We start from the raw sequence: 17,005 nt of genomic DNA on the forward strand, positions 1-17,005 counted from the left end.
GAATTTACGTCATTCATTCTGTCATTCATTCGTGTCCTAATTTGGCAGCCAATCAGCTCGCGACACCAAACACTTCAGGACCCCGATACCGACCCCGCCGGCGTGGTCGACGATTTCCCTCATTCAGCGCTTATCGCTATCGACCCACTAGGGTCGATTAATTCTTTCAAATATTTTTCCTCTCAGACGACGCCCTGAGCCGAAGTTCGCGCCCAACTGGTCACCCTCAGGCCTGTTGTCTTAAACGTTGTACCGGGTGAGAGCCTTCAGCGCTCCCCATTTGTCCGGCCAAGTAGTTAATGCCATCTGCGGCAAATCTACAATAAGTCACGTCAAAAAAAAAAAAATTCGTGTCCTAAAAGTTTGCTTATCACGGCTTACATACCACGGCTATATCCTAAACATCGCTATTTAAAAGAATTTCAGAGAAATATACCTATTTTCTTGTTTCATACTTTTTAAAGCGTGATTTTTCCGTAGTCGGGTTTTAGTTTTGAAACTTTTATTTTCTTATATAATAATGCCTCTGACATTACATAAATATGTACCCGAGCAATGAGAAAATAGGTAATGATCACGTTAAATCTGTATAACTCTATCTATAATGGAGTGTTAAGTAAGTCAATCTTCTTCTTATCGTGTGAGTTGTGAGGTGGAATACCAACCTCATCAAACCTGGTGTCAGGGTTATTACTGAGCCACCAAAGGTCCCTGACATGGCTCATGTTACGACTACATACTTACATCAGTAAGTAGTAACCGGGACCAATGGCTTAACGTGCCTTCCGAAGCACGGATCATCTTACTTTCGAACAATCAGGTGACGTGAGTCAATTATAGGAGCACGCAATATTTGTAGTGTAAGACAACGTAATCGTTTACTTAAACGTTTGGGAATCTTGTATTCTAATATTGAGGTGAGGTAGGAATCGCATGAGTTTGTTAATTTAGTGCTTCACTTTGTAAATGTCACGCTCTTGTCGGTGTAACATCGTCCTTGATACAAACAAAAATAAATAATAAAAAGAAATGAAAACAAAAGGTAAATAAATAAAAAAAAACTACTTTTGTAAATGCAGGATAACGTATTCGATAACAATTGAATAGGTCTGTCAACGAGTGAAAACCGGTAGCCAACGATAACAATCGAACGAGAGAGCCGTTCCTATCATGACATAGTCACAAACGATACAATCACGAGTTGTTGACGTCACTCGATGATCTACCGATTAGATATCACAAGTAGCTGCTGACTTTCAGACGAATTTGTGATTTCTTTTGATACCAGGCTAGATGATAAGATCGTACGTGTACAATTTAATAATATAGGGTCGCGTTTGACCACAATCTCATCATCATCAGCCCATTAACGTCCCCACTGCTGGGGCACGGGCCTTCCCTATGGATGGATAGGGAGATCGGGCCTTAAACCATCACGCGGGCCCAGTGCGGATTGATGCTTATTAACGACTGCTAATGCAGCCGGGACCAACGGGTTAACGTGCCTTCCGAAGCACGGAGGAGCTCGAGATGAAAACTTTTTTTTTTGTGGTCGCCCATCCTACCGGCCTTTGCCGAAGTTGCTTAACTTCAACAATCGCAGACCGAGCGCATTAACCGCTGCGCCACCGAGCTCCTCAACGGCATTCCTGAAGAGCACTGAAGCACTAGAATCAACCTCCGGTCTGAGGGGGGGAGTGATGTAGCGGACCCAACTAGTTGGCCACCTAGTTCCGCTCACATGCAACAGACCACAATCTCACCTGATCGTAAATGACGATGTGGTCTAGGGTGGAACATGCTTACCTAGCAAAAGCCTATTTATATTATATATTCTTTTTTCTTGCCTGGAAGACTCCCAGATTATAACGAGTTGGAAAACAGACGACGGCAAACAGTTCCAGTCCTTTGCTGTTCCCATTTATAAAGAAGAGGCAAAACGTTTAGTGCGGATTGGTGGTATATCCACAACATATGGATGAAATGCTGCCCACGTCTAGTTGTCCGTAGATGGAATGAAATGGGTGGAATTAACTAATGAAGTTTCTGCGTGTACTCACCGAAGTATAGGATACATATGAATGGAATCAAAACTGGGTTAATTATTGATACCAATAATTGTCCTTAGAAAACCTTCGACGCCTATGATGATTACAATATTATAATTATTGAACTAGACGACTTTGATTTGAGAGTGTGGATTTGATTCCCGGTTGGGTAAATTTTAAGGAGCACACATTTTCAGGTGTTTATCAATTGATTAGCGCGGTGTTGCTCGCGTGATATGTTCTGTTTGATAAGAGGAAACGAGAGACCTTTGCCAAGTTGCTAACGATTCAAAAATCGACTATGACAGTGATAAAAATATATGGTTTTTTTTTTTAATTATTTCGGGTTTCTCTTGGCCCCAGACTTGCCCGAAGGCATTGACGAGACCTAAGATGTTGCCTGTTCACTCTGGGCTTAAGAGTACCCGGGTTATATGCATTCGGAAATACAGAATACGGCAAAGAATTCTACTCCCTAGCAGTGCGCATAATGAAGGACGATGCGAAGCGCTTTGTGCGAATAGTTGGGATATCCACCAAATAGGGATGGAACCCGGTCATACGTCTGGAAGTCCGAAGATAAAAGGGGTATGGTGGAATGAGCTCGTGTAGATCGCGGGCACACTCCCCGAAGTGTATCCCGATTGACATGTCACATTATGTCAATTCCATACATTTTTATCACTGTATTGTCATAACCGTTTTCAACTTGGCTAAGGGCACGGGCAGTCACAGTTGCAAGGAAAGAGTTATTTGAAGTTATTTTTCATTCAGCTCGCAGTTTTCCTACTACGCAGGACGATTCTTGTGCCACGTCAACTGCTACAGTGTCATTAATAAAAGACGTAACAGTATGATGTTACGAGTTCATAACAGGCGAAACTAATCGTCTTGTATGACCATAACGTGATGGATGATCATATTAAGGTCATAATTTGATACGAGGTCGTAGTTAAGGAGGAAACACACTGAGCAAAACGGGATGCGATTACTACTTTCCGGGGGCAAATGAGATGACAGAATAGTAGATTAGTAATGTTTAGGTACTAATATCCTGCCACAGACAAACAAAAGTAAGTACTAGTCTTGTTCTATGTGGTTTGTAAGGTCAATGACCGACTTCAATCTGGACTGGGGCGTTAAAAAGCCACATCGACGCAATTCATCTAATAAAGCAATATTGATATTTGACATTTGTTTGCATTGCGCACTTACTTTTATATGCGCAAATGTCAAATGGCAATATTGCTTTCTCAGATGAATTGCTTCGATGTGGCCTTTTTAATCCCCCTGTTCTGGTTTCAGGGTTATAGTTAAAAGTGTCAATAGATCAAAATTGTTCCGCATCGTCACCGCTGTCACAATTTCCAGTTTTGATCTTCAGATTAATATAATATAATATAATATAATATAGTTCTTTATTTCTCTCACAAGGTAGGTAGGTACACAAATTTTCGTAAAACGTAAATTGATTTATTGATTATTTTTTTGATATTTATTTATTTTATTTATTTATTTTGAGATTTATTGATAGATTGTTTGCATGTTCAATTCATGTTCATTCCTATATCAGGGAATTAAGATCACTATCACAGAACCGAAAAGGTTGATTTTTGTACTGTTCATTTTTAATATTTGCCAAGATTATGGGGTTATGCTTCGATCCTGACATATTTCAGTTACTTTCCACCATATTGTGCGCAGATATTGAATAGACTTTAACTAAACTTTTCTAAAGCCATCTCCGATTTGAACCACCAATAATGTATTTATTATTATTACTTATGTAATTTTGTGTAGATTGATAAGGGAAAGTTAAGTTGGTTTGAAGACGTAGAGCGGATGATGGATAATAGGATTACTAAAGTGTTATATAAAGCGAAGGTAAGGCTGGCAGAAGACCTAGAAGGATGTACATTAACCAAATTGGAAATGTCCTTAGAAAAGGTTTAGTACGATCTACTCTGAACCTTTTCGATTCTGTTCCGCACCACTCAAATCCCCTGGTAGTTGCGGCTTCCGAGTACATTCCGCTTAGGGACGGTACTGAAAAGTATCGGCGTCTGAAGGACGTAATAAACGATCCCGACGACCCGATTACTCTAGCCATAGACACAGCCAATCAGCTCGCGACACCAAACACTTCAGGACCCCGATACCGACCCCGCCGGCGTGGTCGACGATTTCCCTCATTCAGCGCTTATCGCTATCGATCCACTAGGGTCGATTAATTCTTTCAAATATTTTTCCTCTCAGACGACGCCCTGAGCCGAGGTTCGCGTCCAACTGGGCACCCTCAGGCCTGTTGCCTTAAACGTTGTACCGGGTGAGAGCCTTCAGCTCTCCCCATTTGTCCGGCCAAGTAGTTAATGCCATCTGCGGCAAATCTACAATAAGTCAGGTCAAAAATAAAAAATCTACTCTGAACCGGCGTGTATAAAACGATTAATGAATGTGGAGGAAGCGAGAGAAGTGTGTCAGGATCGTAGCACATGGTATTCCATAGTCTCTGCTTACCTCGGTGGGAAACAGACGTGATTTTATGTTTATGTATGTGTAACTTTGTGTATACGTGTCTATTTTTCTTTTAATGTCATTGTATTGTTGCTATGTGTGTGACGTCTTTATAAATATCATAACATAAGCTCATTATATCCCAACTGGTGTTGTTCAAAGTATGTCCATCACAAGATAATATAAGTACCCTCACATCACCGAGCTTTCTGTTAAACCAGCGTAATATGGTGAGCTGTATCGGATGGCACGTTAAGCCGTTGGTCCCGGCTATTAAAAACACCGCCACCAACCCGCAATGAAGCAGCGTGGTGGAGTATGCTCCATACCCCTCCAGTTGATTGAGGGGAGGCCTGTGCCCAGCAGTGGGACGTATATAGGCTGTTTATGTATGTATGTACGTCTAAGTTCTTCTCTGCCAGCCCTACTAACAATATTCGCTTTATATACTTCATTATGGTCCAGTTTAATATTACATCTCTACCTACCCCTTCGGATATACATCCGAACATATACATTCGGATATGCATCGGTGTCTGTATAGACGTGACGTTATATTATGTTTAATATTACGCTGCAGTACACACAGTCTTAGATGTGAGTAACAGAATATTCGTCTTAATTACCATATTTATCTGTAGCATTCGAGCAAACACAATGAAGCGCAGTACGAAGCCCGCACCAAGATTGACTCGTGAATTTTGTATGAAGCTTGAGGCAACTCATGTGTTTTATTTATTTTTATTTATTATTGTTTATTTAAGATAACAAGATCCATTTATTGTTAGTATTTGCCTAATTTTATTGTTAGTAAAGTAAAACTAAATTAGACTTGGTGATGGCAACAAGGTGTCGTATCAGCGGACTATTGGCCTTATCAGCAATAGCCCTCAGTAGAGAGTTGCTGCTATCCCGTACCCTTTGCACATTTATACTCCGTTTTGTAATCTTCGGATATACGAGACATTTGTTTGTATGTATCAGAAAGTTTCATCATGAGGCAGAGGTCTACCTCTACTATACAGCCACTTCTCGCCAGCTATGTTTGAGCCCCATTAAATAAGTGTCATGTAATGTAGAGTTGAATCACCTAAATCACCTGCTTGTCTGAAAAAGTAAGATGATTCCGTGCTTCGGAGGGCACATTAAGCTGTTGGTCCCGGCTATTAGCCGTAAAAACACCTTCACCAACCCGCAGTGGAGCAGCGTGGTGGAGTATGCTCCATATCCCCTCCGGTTGATTGAGGTGATGCCTGTGCCCAGCAGTGGGACGTATTAGGCTGTTTATGTATGTAATGTAGAGTTCCAGCCTATTGCCACTACCTAACCGGGCACAAATCCTGCTAACCACGTGATATCAATGATTTATCAACTGTGCCGGAAATCAAGTAATACGGCGCTCCCCATTTGTCCGGTCAAGTAGATAGTTAATTCCATTTTCAGCACAAAAAACTTCACGGCGTCACACTTGAAGTATAGTTTATGCATCCATTTTCTGTAATAGGGGGCTAGCCTTAAACCATTAACCGGGCACAAATCCTGGAAAGCCCGTGATATCAATTATCTAGAATCCGAACATGAATTCAAACTCATAAAGTCGAATTCTGTGGTTTAGATCCCTTTTAACTTATTGTATTTTTGTAAGTAAGGTTATAAATAAAATATTTGCGAGTCAACACTTATTATCAGCATTACACATGGATTTTCATTCAATGACACAACAAATGTAATGTCTATCGCCTGCCAACAATCCATCATATCTGAGATAAGTCAAAGATTGCGACGCGCAAAAACTTGGAAATCCCAACATTGTACACGGAATTAAATTTGTTTACATTATTAAACTTCATTTGTACTGTGATCCGGACCTGTCAAATCTTCAGGTTAGGTAAGCGGACCCTGTGAAAAACGCGATAAGTAATGCTAGGGAGATAAGTAATCGTACTGAGATCCCTTGAGGACAGAAATATATTTGAATGGATAGTTACTAAATATTATAAATGGTTGTAATGGTTGCAGGGTGGTGGAGTATACTCCATACCCTCTCCGGTTGATTGGGGGAGGCCTGTGCCCACCCTCTGCTGTAAGTACGTGTCTCTACACGGCTACTTATGTTATGTACGTTTGTACGTATAGTTGTAATTGTATAAAATGTAACATCAGACAACTTCTGTGCGGGTCCTCAACTTGCTTAGGCTAGTAGCCTGAATCCAAAGGCATAATGTGCTTTTCGAAGCACGAAATCATCTTAATTTTTCGGAGAATTTGGAGCAGCATGGTGAAGTATGCTCCGTACACCCTCCGGATGATTGAGGGGAGGACTGTGCCTAGCAGTGGGACGTATATAGGTTATTTATGTTAAGTTATACAAGGTTTTATTGACATCGTATCGAAAACTTTGAAGGCTGATTCATGTCATAGTTTCGAGTTGATATTAAGTGGAATTATCTGTCGCAAAAGTACGGGACTGAAAATAATAATAATAAGAATCCAAAACACATTGGTCGTGGGTTATTTATTTTTTTACGGAATGGCAACGCAGGGTGGGATGACGTCAGTTGGGGTAACCTTGAAATGTCAGCTGTCACTTTTGAACATACCTGGTTTTGTTATACCATGTACCCATCAATGGTCCATCATGTAACAAAGTACACATTCCCTGTTAGTTTTTATGAGTTTCCCTGGAAGATTCGCAGCTGATCCCGTTCTCTAAGTAGCTTTTATTCGCTCCTACTCCACCACAGAAGTGACATTCAAACTCTTTCAAATCGCCAAAATTTATGCCGCTACGCAGCACCTAAATGTGTGTCGAGCGTGAAAATTTTATGAATATTTTCCATTATAAACTTCTAAGGACAGCAGATGTTCAAAAATTACCAAAAGGACGACACACAGTGAAAAGAGACCTCCTGGCAGACCACACAAAGGTTGAAATTAAAATTTCACACACTTTTCAAGTCCCTTGCGAAAGTTAAAGGTCTAGGTTAAATATTCAAGCGACGTTGGAGAATTTAGAACAAGAAGGCTAGTTACTTGTTGCATAAAATACGGCCACGGTTTTAAGGACTACAAGGTAAGTACCAAAAGGTCTAACAGCAAAAGGCCTTGTAAAGTAGGTCTTTTGGTGTATACACGTATATGGCTACAAGTCCATTGCTAATTTAGCAAATAATTAACGACTGTGAAAGTGATCAATATTAAATTTTTCTTCTTCAACGTTCAAGTTTATTATTATTTCGGCTCCAAACAAGTAATCAAGAATCTATGATCTTCTTCTTTGCGAGTCGATGGCGATCGAAACTAAATTTTTGCTGACCACGCTTACGGCATTGTCAGTGGCTTCGTACAGGTCTTTAATAGTGCAGGTGTTAGGGCACTTAGGACAGCACAAAAGGTGAGCCATAGTTTGTGGTGATACTCCACACTCGCAATCATCGCAACCATCAACCAGGTATCCCCACCTGCAGAGATTATCCTTGCAGCGGCCAACCTGTGTCCGGAGTCTAAAACCCATAAGCCCATAATGGGACTTGAACCCACGACTCTTGTCAAACCGGAGCGAGCTTTATCACACCCCAGACACTTCAACAACCTCGTTTTACACAAACACTAACTGTGTGGACGTCTGAGGGCTGCCTACCTAATTTAACCGTCATTACTTACATAGGTGATACTACTTACGAAAGATGCGTTTATAATTAATAAATAAATAAAAAAATGTTTCTTTCTTCCTTCCTGTCTAAAAATCAGTTGATAATTATTTATTTGTTTACCACACAAATCAGAAACAAGAAATTTTGAACAATGAAGGTTCACAATATAAATAAAAAACTTTTATGTAATAAACATTTACATTTGACTTGAAAAATCACTGAAGTAATTGAATTAGTAATTGAATTGAATTTGAATTTGAACATTCACTTAGCCTAGGTTCATTTCTTTTTCATATTGTTAGCATATTTTGATGAACAATCACCATGAAAAATAAATATTTATAGGCGCCGCGCAGGCGAGCCAGCGCAGGCAATTACTGTGGGATCAAATATGCGCATCAGCCGAAAGAACGTGCTGACGTTCTTTCGGGCAATTTCAAAATTCGAACATATTAACTAAAGTAATAAACAGAAGGACAGAGAGAGACTCGAGGCCTTTGAAATGTGGTGTTGGAGGAGGATGGAAAGAATAAGTTGGACAGAAAGGGTTACAAATGAGGAAGTGCTAGTAAGAGTAAGGGAAAAGAGACAAATACTGAGAATTATTGAGGACAGAAGAGGCAAGATGATTGGACACCTAATAAGACACGACGAATTCATTAAAAACATCATAGAAGGAAAGCTAGAAGGAAAGAGAGGAAGGGGAAGACCAAGAAGAGCTTACATGGAACAGATTAAAGAAAAGGTTAACGTCGTGTCTTATAGGGAAGTCAAGGAATTGGCCTTTGATAGACTGGAATGGAAAATGCTACACCGACAAGAGCGTGGCTCTTAAATTGATGATGATGAACTAAAGTAATATAAAATAAAATCAACTTTCCTGTCCTGTTCCGATACTTAGCATATCTATGCTATTTTTTTAACTATATCGTTATTATGCCGTCACTAATAGTATCCTTACTAACATATTGAACTATTTCATACAGTACATCACACGGAATAGAGGAAAGGTTGGAAGGGCCAAGTGAATGCGAAACTCGCGCCATACAAGTATGAGCAAAAAGTTCACGCTTCAACTTTGCACTCCACTCGTCCGCAAACTTTACGACTCATGGAGGTCCGCGATAGTACATTAAGAGATCGTCTTGTGCATTATAACCGACTATGTTGCAAGGAGAGCCCTCCTTATCACATGGAAACTAAAAACCTTAGCATAGCATAGCTATTTATTAAAAAAACATCTTTTGTATGCAGAATGTTACGAAAAATAATGATAAAATTGCAGCCTGTGACATAAAATATACATTGCCAGTAAAGTGGCTATGGAATTTAAAAAGCAATAGAGCTATCGTAGTTATATGTTTGCAGGAGTAGTTATAAAAGAGAGAGGGATGCACCGGCCACAGCGGTTCTCATACAAAATGCGCGTTAAGGCCTTCCCAAACTATCGACCTACTAGGATCGATTAATTTTTCAGTTATTTTCCCTCTCAGACGACGCCCTGAGCCGAGGTTCGCGCCCAACTGGACACCTTCAAGCCTGTTATCTTAAACGTTGTACCGGGTGAGAGCCTTCAGCGCTCCCCATTTATCCGACCAAGTAGTTAATGCCATCTGCGGCAAATCTACAATAAGTCACGTCAAAAAAAAGCCTTCCCAAACTTTTTCTTCTATTCCGTGGTACATCATATGCAATGATATGCCGTTCCCGGGAATCTTCCCAAAGTGGAAATGTCACCGTTGTAAAGGACAATGGGTGTATTTTTTCTTCAAATTGTATTTTTTATGTGCTCTGACCTTATTTGCTAGATAATAAAGCTTTTTTTGCATAACTTTTGCGCCTTTTTCCTATTGGACACTGATCATATCCACCTTATGACTTCGTATTAAAAGTGGCTTCACGATGTCTGCTAATTACTTATGGATTGGCGCTCCCCATTAGGGATTAAGGGCGCAGTTTATGGAAGTATCAGTGAAGTAAGCACTTGAATTTGAAAAGAAATAATATCCAGTATGAATGAATATTCCGAGCTCCCGGGCGCTTACGGGTAATTTTATGTTTCACCTGAATGCACTATGGAAGATTTTATACGTTTTTTTCCGCTGACAACACTCAATAGCGGCGTCGGCAGTGCTAGGTGCTTTCAATGGAAAAAATTGTGGCTATTTTTATATTAATTCAATTCAAAATATTTATTTCGGAAACTATTCCATATTTTGTTAGTAACAAAAAGCTTAACCTATGTAGTATTAGTAACAGATTCGAAAGACGACAACATAAAAATATCCTACATGAGGCTGACTCGAATCACTGAAGCTGCGGTTATTATCATAATTAAAACACATAATAACGGGTTCTAACCGCGTTTAAAATAGGGATATGAGACTCCCGATATTCATGGCACTTGCAACAGTGTCGAAATATCGGGAGTCTCATGTCCCTATTTTAAACGCGGTAAGAACCCGTTATTATGTATTTCAGTTAATTTATTACTTTGCAAGAAACTGATTGGACTTTTGCACATTATCGTACGAACCCGTTCTCTAATACTCCTGCGGCTCATATCTCCAGACACAACAGCATATTATCTTCGACAATCCATACAAAAACAAAACTCGTTGATATCGTGTGCCGCTTAATATCATTTTTAACGGTAAGTGCGAGCTAGACACAGTCTGCGCTCTGTCATAAAACACTAACTATAATTAACAATTGTTACCAATTACCTACAATAAGCTGAGTCTTCAGCGAATTAATACTACTGCAAAACAAATCACATTGAGAGGCATTAATCTAGTTAAATTGTTTAAGGGATAAATTACGCTTCTATGCCTATGTGTGGCTTCAAATACATAAGTGTCAGACTACTGTTTTATTCGCAATTGCTTCAACTTCAGTGTTTAAGAAATATGTCCTCTGCACCTAACTTCATTGTTGTCAACTAATAGTGCTAAGTGCTGAGCTATTAATAACTTATGTTGACAAAGTTTTTTTAGCGTCTGTGTATTATTTACTGTTACATCATTGAACATGTCATTATGTTCAAAACATTTTATTCGTTTTCCACATTTCCGTAATAAATTTACTATGGATGAATACGGTGAAAAATGCGATTGATCGTTTTTTGAAATCTTTCGCTCGTCCGGCTTACATACAATGCTTTATTCTGCATTGTATTTCTTCGTTAAAAATGTGTGTTATATTCGGTAGAAATACAAATTAAGGTTACAAAAAAAAAACAATTCGCATATAATATTCCATAAGCACAAATTACCTTCGGAATATTTTCCATCAATAGGTATTTTATCGTGACCACTCATCAATTATAATGAAACAAACGGTAGTTACGACAATGCCAATATTGCCTCTGCCATTATCAGACAAGATAAAAAGGCGAAGGGAAGTCGAAGATAAAAGGGGAAATCACCTATTGATATACTGAAATATTTGTTTATAAAACGGGTTTCGTCGATTCTGATACTGAATCAGTGATAGCTCAAATCAAATCAAATATACTTTATTGCGCACAAACAAAACATAAAAACATAATTGAAACATTGTTTTAAGTTTACGCGGTTATTATCACAATTAAAACACATAGTAACGGGATCTTACCGCGTTTAAAGCAGGAATATGAGACTCCCGATATTTCGACACTGTTGCAAGTGTCATGATCACGGGATGACAATCATTCCGTGATCCCCTTATTATGTGTTTTAATTATTATTGAAACATTTAGCAACAGTACAAATTGGCGACCATCTTGCTCCGTTCGGAGCACGCGTGTCTTAGGTAGACATCTTCAGCAAAGAAAACTTTAATTTTATTCATTTTCATAACTCTTTTTCTTCTGTCGTGTGGGTTGTGAGGTGAATTTCCAACCCCATCAACCCTGGTGTCAGGGTTATTATTGAGCCGCCAAAGGCCCCTGACATGGCTCATGTAACGACTACGTACTTACATCAGTAAGTAGTAAATGGGACCAACGGCTTAACGTGCCTTCCGAAACACGGATCAACACTCTGATGCGAGGGTATTTTGGTAATTTTTGATCTCTTCAGCGACGGTTGGAATGTTAAGGTATTCGTGTATTTCTTCATTCTTGCTGAACCATGGTGCGTTCGCAATTGAACGTAGGATGGAATTCTGCACTCGTTGCAAACAGAGTAAATTACTTTTACTGGCAACCATCCAGAGTGGAATGCCGTGGGTCCAAATAGGTTTAAGTATAGCGTTGTAAATTAGTAATTTTTTGTCTACTGAATTAACCAAAAATAAATATGAAATGTGCATATGTCTGGAATCCATGAAATTAGAACGTAACACTGTACAGTGCAATCTATATTTTTTATTAGGGAACGTGGCTTGGAAAGTCCCATGCAGTCATGAATGAGCAATATCATATACCCACTTTAGAATCCCGTCGCACTATCATATTTGACATTCAATGAGACTTACGGTTTAATTTGTCAAAAAAGTTAATGTGACATGGTTTCAAAGTGTATACATATTAGTACTCGTGACCGTACATAACTATCAAAGTAACTAAAATAAAATTAAGCTGATGTCTGGCTTAATCGACGCCACTGTCTTGTATACGACGAAAAATGATTAATGTAGTTTTAAACGGTTTAATTGGAGTCTTTAAATAGAACTCCTCTGTAGAATTGAAATTAATTGAGTATAAAATAAACATACAATGCATTAGAATCAACATAGAATGGGCTGATCACCTGATTGTCCGAAAATGATCCGTGCTTCGGAAGGCATGTTAAGCCAATGGTCCCGGTTTCCAATTACTGACTTACTAAAGTACGTATTCATCAGGAACCTTTGGCGGCTCAATAGTAACCCTGATACATGGATTGATAAGGTTGGTCACCTCACAACCCACACGATAGAAGAAGAATCCAAGCATAAACAAATTCCATTCAATCAAGCAGAACAGTAACTAACAATGTGGTTACAATGTGACAATTTTTAGTAGGTACCTTCAAACTTTTTATTAGTCGCCGTAAATTACAGAAATTTTATATTTTCCTCTGTACCGCAGATTAGTACAAAGGGAAACTTTTTTTTTTCATATAAGCGGGCAGTTGTGACAAGGGCATAAAACTTTATTCTGCCGCTGCGGCCGCATTTATGGTCGGAACACGGCACTCGTTACTTGCAACCTTTGTGGTATTTCTCCTTTTATGAAAAAAAAGAAAAACACGCTCAGAAGTGCGCGAATCCTTTAATTTTGAATGTCTCATTTAAACACTGAAAACGTTCTAAATATAAAACTTGGTGTGTAAAATACACCAGGCCATACACATGACACTACTTCAGTGTATCCTTACATTAGCTTAACAAATACAGACGTCATTGTAACAACATAAAAATAATCAAAGCACATAATAACGGGTTATTACCGCGTTTAAATGGGGTCATGGCACTTGCAACAGTATCGAAATATCGGGAGTCTCATATCCCCATTTAAACGCGGTAAAAACCCGTTATTATGTGCTTTAATTATGATAATAACCGCGTAAACTTAAAACAACATAAAAATACCTTTAAAAAAATATAAATTCTTGTATTTTTAAATTAATTTTATATTCATCGATCTCTCTCTTATTGTCGGTAGTGTTTTTAACCTTTGTAATTACCTACTTAAACTGAATTATATGCGAAGTGGCAAAACATACAGCGTTTCTTTACCATAGTCTACGAGTGGTGAAATAATCAATCCACACACATTTAACAGTACCTAAATGATAAAAATGTCTGGTATTTAATGTGTTCCTCTAGTTATTAAGTAAATAACTTGTAATGTACCTCATTGGTTTTTAAAAGATGTGTTGCTGTTGCACATTCTTGTCATTTCTTCTCCTCAGCCATAACACCTTGCAAGATGACGTAAATTCAAACATGTTACATTGACCTTCAACAAGTTTATCCATGATAATTACGTTGAATAAATGATTCTGATTTCTGATTTCTGACCCATACGAGTTTGGAGCGAGCTTGATTTGACCGTAAGCTGTTAAGGAGTAAGCGAGCGCGCGTATTATGTCTCACTCGCACGCACGGGTTGTGTACGGTTGTGCTTTAGGCCCGAAGAATCCTATTGCGATAGTAATTAATCTAGACTTGATTTATCTAATCAGGTATTTCTTTAACCAGATCCAAGCCTAAACAAATTCTATTCAAGCAAGTCGAACTAATTCTATTCTTGTTTATTTATCAACTAGTTATACCCGCGGCTTTGTCTACGCGATATACATAGCCTATGTCCACTCTTAAGGTCCATTCTAAATATTACTGAAAAAAATAAAAATCTCAGGAGTTATTAAAATTTCTTTAATAGTCACACCCACGAATGCCTTACCAAAACAAAATGCACAACTGATTACTTTCACATAGGTTTGGAAGACTAAAATCTTTAAATAAAATTACAAACATTTTTAGTACGGATAAATAATTTATAAATAAATTGAAGTTTTCTTTAAAATTCATTAACTGAGATTTGAAAGCAATCCGTCTGGCTTGGGGCAGTCAGAAGAGCTTTTATATTTGGGAAGACGAGACTAACCGAACTTCAATTTGGTTCATTAATTTTTGAGCGACTTTCGATTTACGAAACGATATCGACACGATATTGTCAGTGGAATACAGGATGTTAGTGACATCGTAACGAAAACTTTGTGGGATGATTCAGACCGTGATTCTAAGTTTATACCAAGTAGAATTTTCCGTCGCAAAAGTATGGAACGAAAAATAAAATAAAAAACGCTAAAATTTTCATTAATTTTCCGACAGGAAATTCCACTTTCCACTTAGTATTCGTTACGGTGTCACTAACACCCATACCTACTTGTATGGCTACCGTATGTACTTGTTAAAAACATTTTCTTTCTTGAATATGTAAGTAAACGTGTGTAAACATAAATATTAGAGCTTAGGATATAGCTGGGACACTTTATGAAGTGACCACAATAACGAGATTTTTGTATGGAAGTGGCATACGACTCACACACACTACACTACACATTATCACACACCACTACGTTCATACTCATAACCATAAACACACACACTAACACACACTATCTCGTTATTACCGTGTGCCAGCTTGATAAATCAAGTCTAGATTCATTACTACCGTGATAGGATTCTTCAGGCATAAGCACAACCATACACAACCCGTGTGTGGGAGTGAGACAGACAGTCCGCGCGCTCTCCCACACTGGTTAACAGCTTAAATAAACTAAAGTGCTGCCCCATCGCGGAAGTAAGGTATATATTACGAGTTTGTATACAAAAAAACAACCCATATAATTGTATACAAGCTCGTATGGGTGCGGGCGAAGAGTTTCCGTTTTAAACGTAGTTATTATTATTAATTATTAATAGCCCTCGGTGTCCCACTGCAGGGCAAAGGCCTCTCTTCCCTTCTTCCACTCCTCCCTGTCCCCAGCTTGTTCGTGCCACCGTTTCGAAAAGCGGTCTAACCCGTCGCGCCATCTTTTTCGTGGCCTCCCCCGACGTCTGGCAGCATTTGCAGGAACCCACTCTGTAGCTTTTTTGGTCCAGAGGTCATCGGGCATTCGGGCAACATTTCCAGCCCAGTCCCATTTCAACATTATCATTTCAAATGTAGTATTATTAGGTATTCTATGCTTAGAATGTCGAATGCTAACGTCGTTTTACTTATAAATCCCACCAACACAGTACACGATTGTACACGCCTTTCATCACAAACCAACCCTAATGTCATTATCTTCATTTATGTGACAAAGGAAAATAATTAATCCGAAAAGCGACGGCTTATAATCCGACAAAATCATAATTACAAGTAGGCTACCCGTATTTCCTTATAAAAGGTACCTTTTTACCCGGGCAACGGGAAACATTCTTCATCAAGCCACCATACCGCGGCTTGATGGAGGTATTTTATCCCTACCGACCCCTTATCGGCCCCACACCACGCCGCGTATCGGCAAATGTAAAAACGCGATGTGGCTAATTAATTGTACCCAATTCACTTCTAAAAGGGTTTTCTGCTAAATTAATCGGACCTTTATTTAAATACAAGAGGTTGTTTTTGAGAAAAATGTTAAAACTGAATTAAGTTAAATTAAAATAGTAAGATGCTTCTATGCTGTTCTGGGAGCAAATAAAAAACATAGAAAACGTTCAGCTGCTTGTCTTCCCGGGCATGTCGTAAAAACCGACAGAGGGATTGTGTCATCTAACATGATGGACTAATGTTATGGGCGATAGGCTGATCCCTTATCACCATAAGGTTCATTAATCCAGCTTACGACATCGTATCAACAGTGGCTGCAAGTTGTCTTTGATTACTTGTGGCTCTGCCCACCCCATTAGGGATTACGGGCGTGAGTTTATTTATGTATGTATGTATGTAAAATAGTAAGATTACTTACATTTACATCGCTTCATGAGGTCGGCATTGTACCTGAAAAATAAAGAAGAATAATTATTAACCACGTGACATTTAATAAATGAGGTTCTTTCTAAACTACGTTCCTCAAAATCAATATAGATGGCGCTGTACAGATTTTCCTTCGTTTAACCTTCTAATTTGATGAATAATGTAACGTAATGTATTATTATTAATATAACTAGTATAAATTTTAAAGAGTCTTATTTCTATAACAATGCCTTGCCATGTACTATGAAAATAGGGAGGAAGAGAGCCTGGTGATCCGTAACACAGGCATTCCGTCTAGTATGGACACCAGTCTCTCTCACAATAGAAACATGTACACTGTGAGTAGTACT

General features: G+C 38.8%; 1 protein-coding gene across 2 annotated transcripts in view; it reads right to left on the reverse strand.

Annotated features, from left to right (window-relative positions):
* Positions 1–16,681, reverse strand: part of LOC126377057 (5-hydroxytryptamine receptor 1-like) — a 169,914-nt gene extending 153,233 nt beyond the window's left edge. For both annotated transcript variants that reach the window (XM_050024685.1, XM_050024684.1), the window contains exon 1: positions 16,648–16,681. The gene's annotated coding sequence lies outside the window, so the exon portion shown is untranslated. The remainder of the gene's footprint in view (positions 1–16,647) is intronic.
* Positions 16,682–17,005: the final 324 nt, after the last annotated feature.

This window comes from Pectinophora gossypiella, chromosome 22, assembly GCF_024362695.1.
Source record: "Pectinophora gossypiella chromosome 22, ilPecGoss1.1, whole genome shotgun sequence".
Taxonomy (NCBI): Eukaryota; Metazoa; Arthropoda; class Insecta; order Lepidoptera; family Gelechiidae; genus Pectinophora; species Pectinophora gossypiella.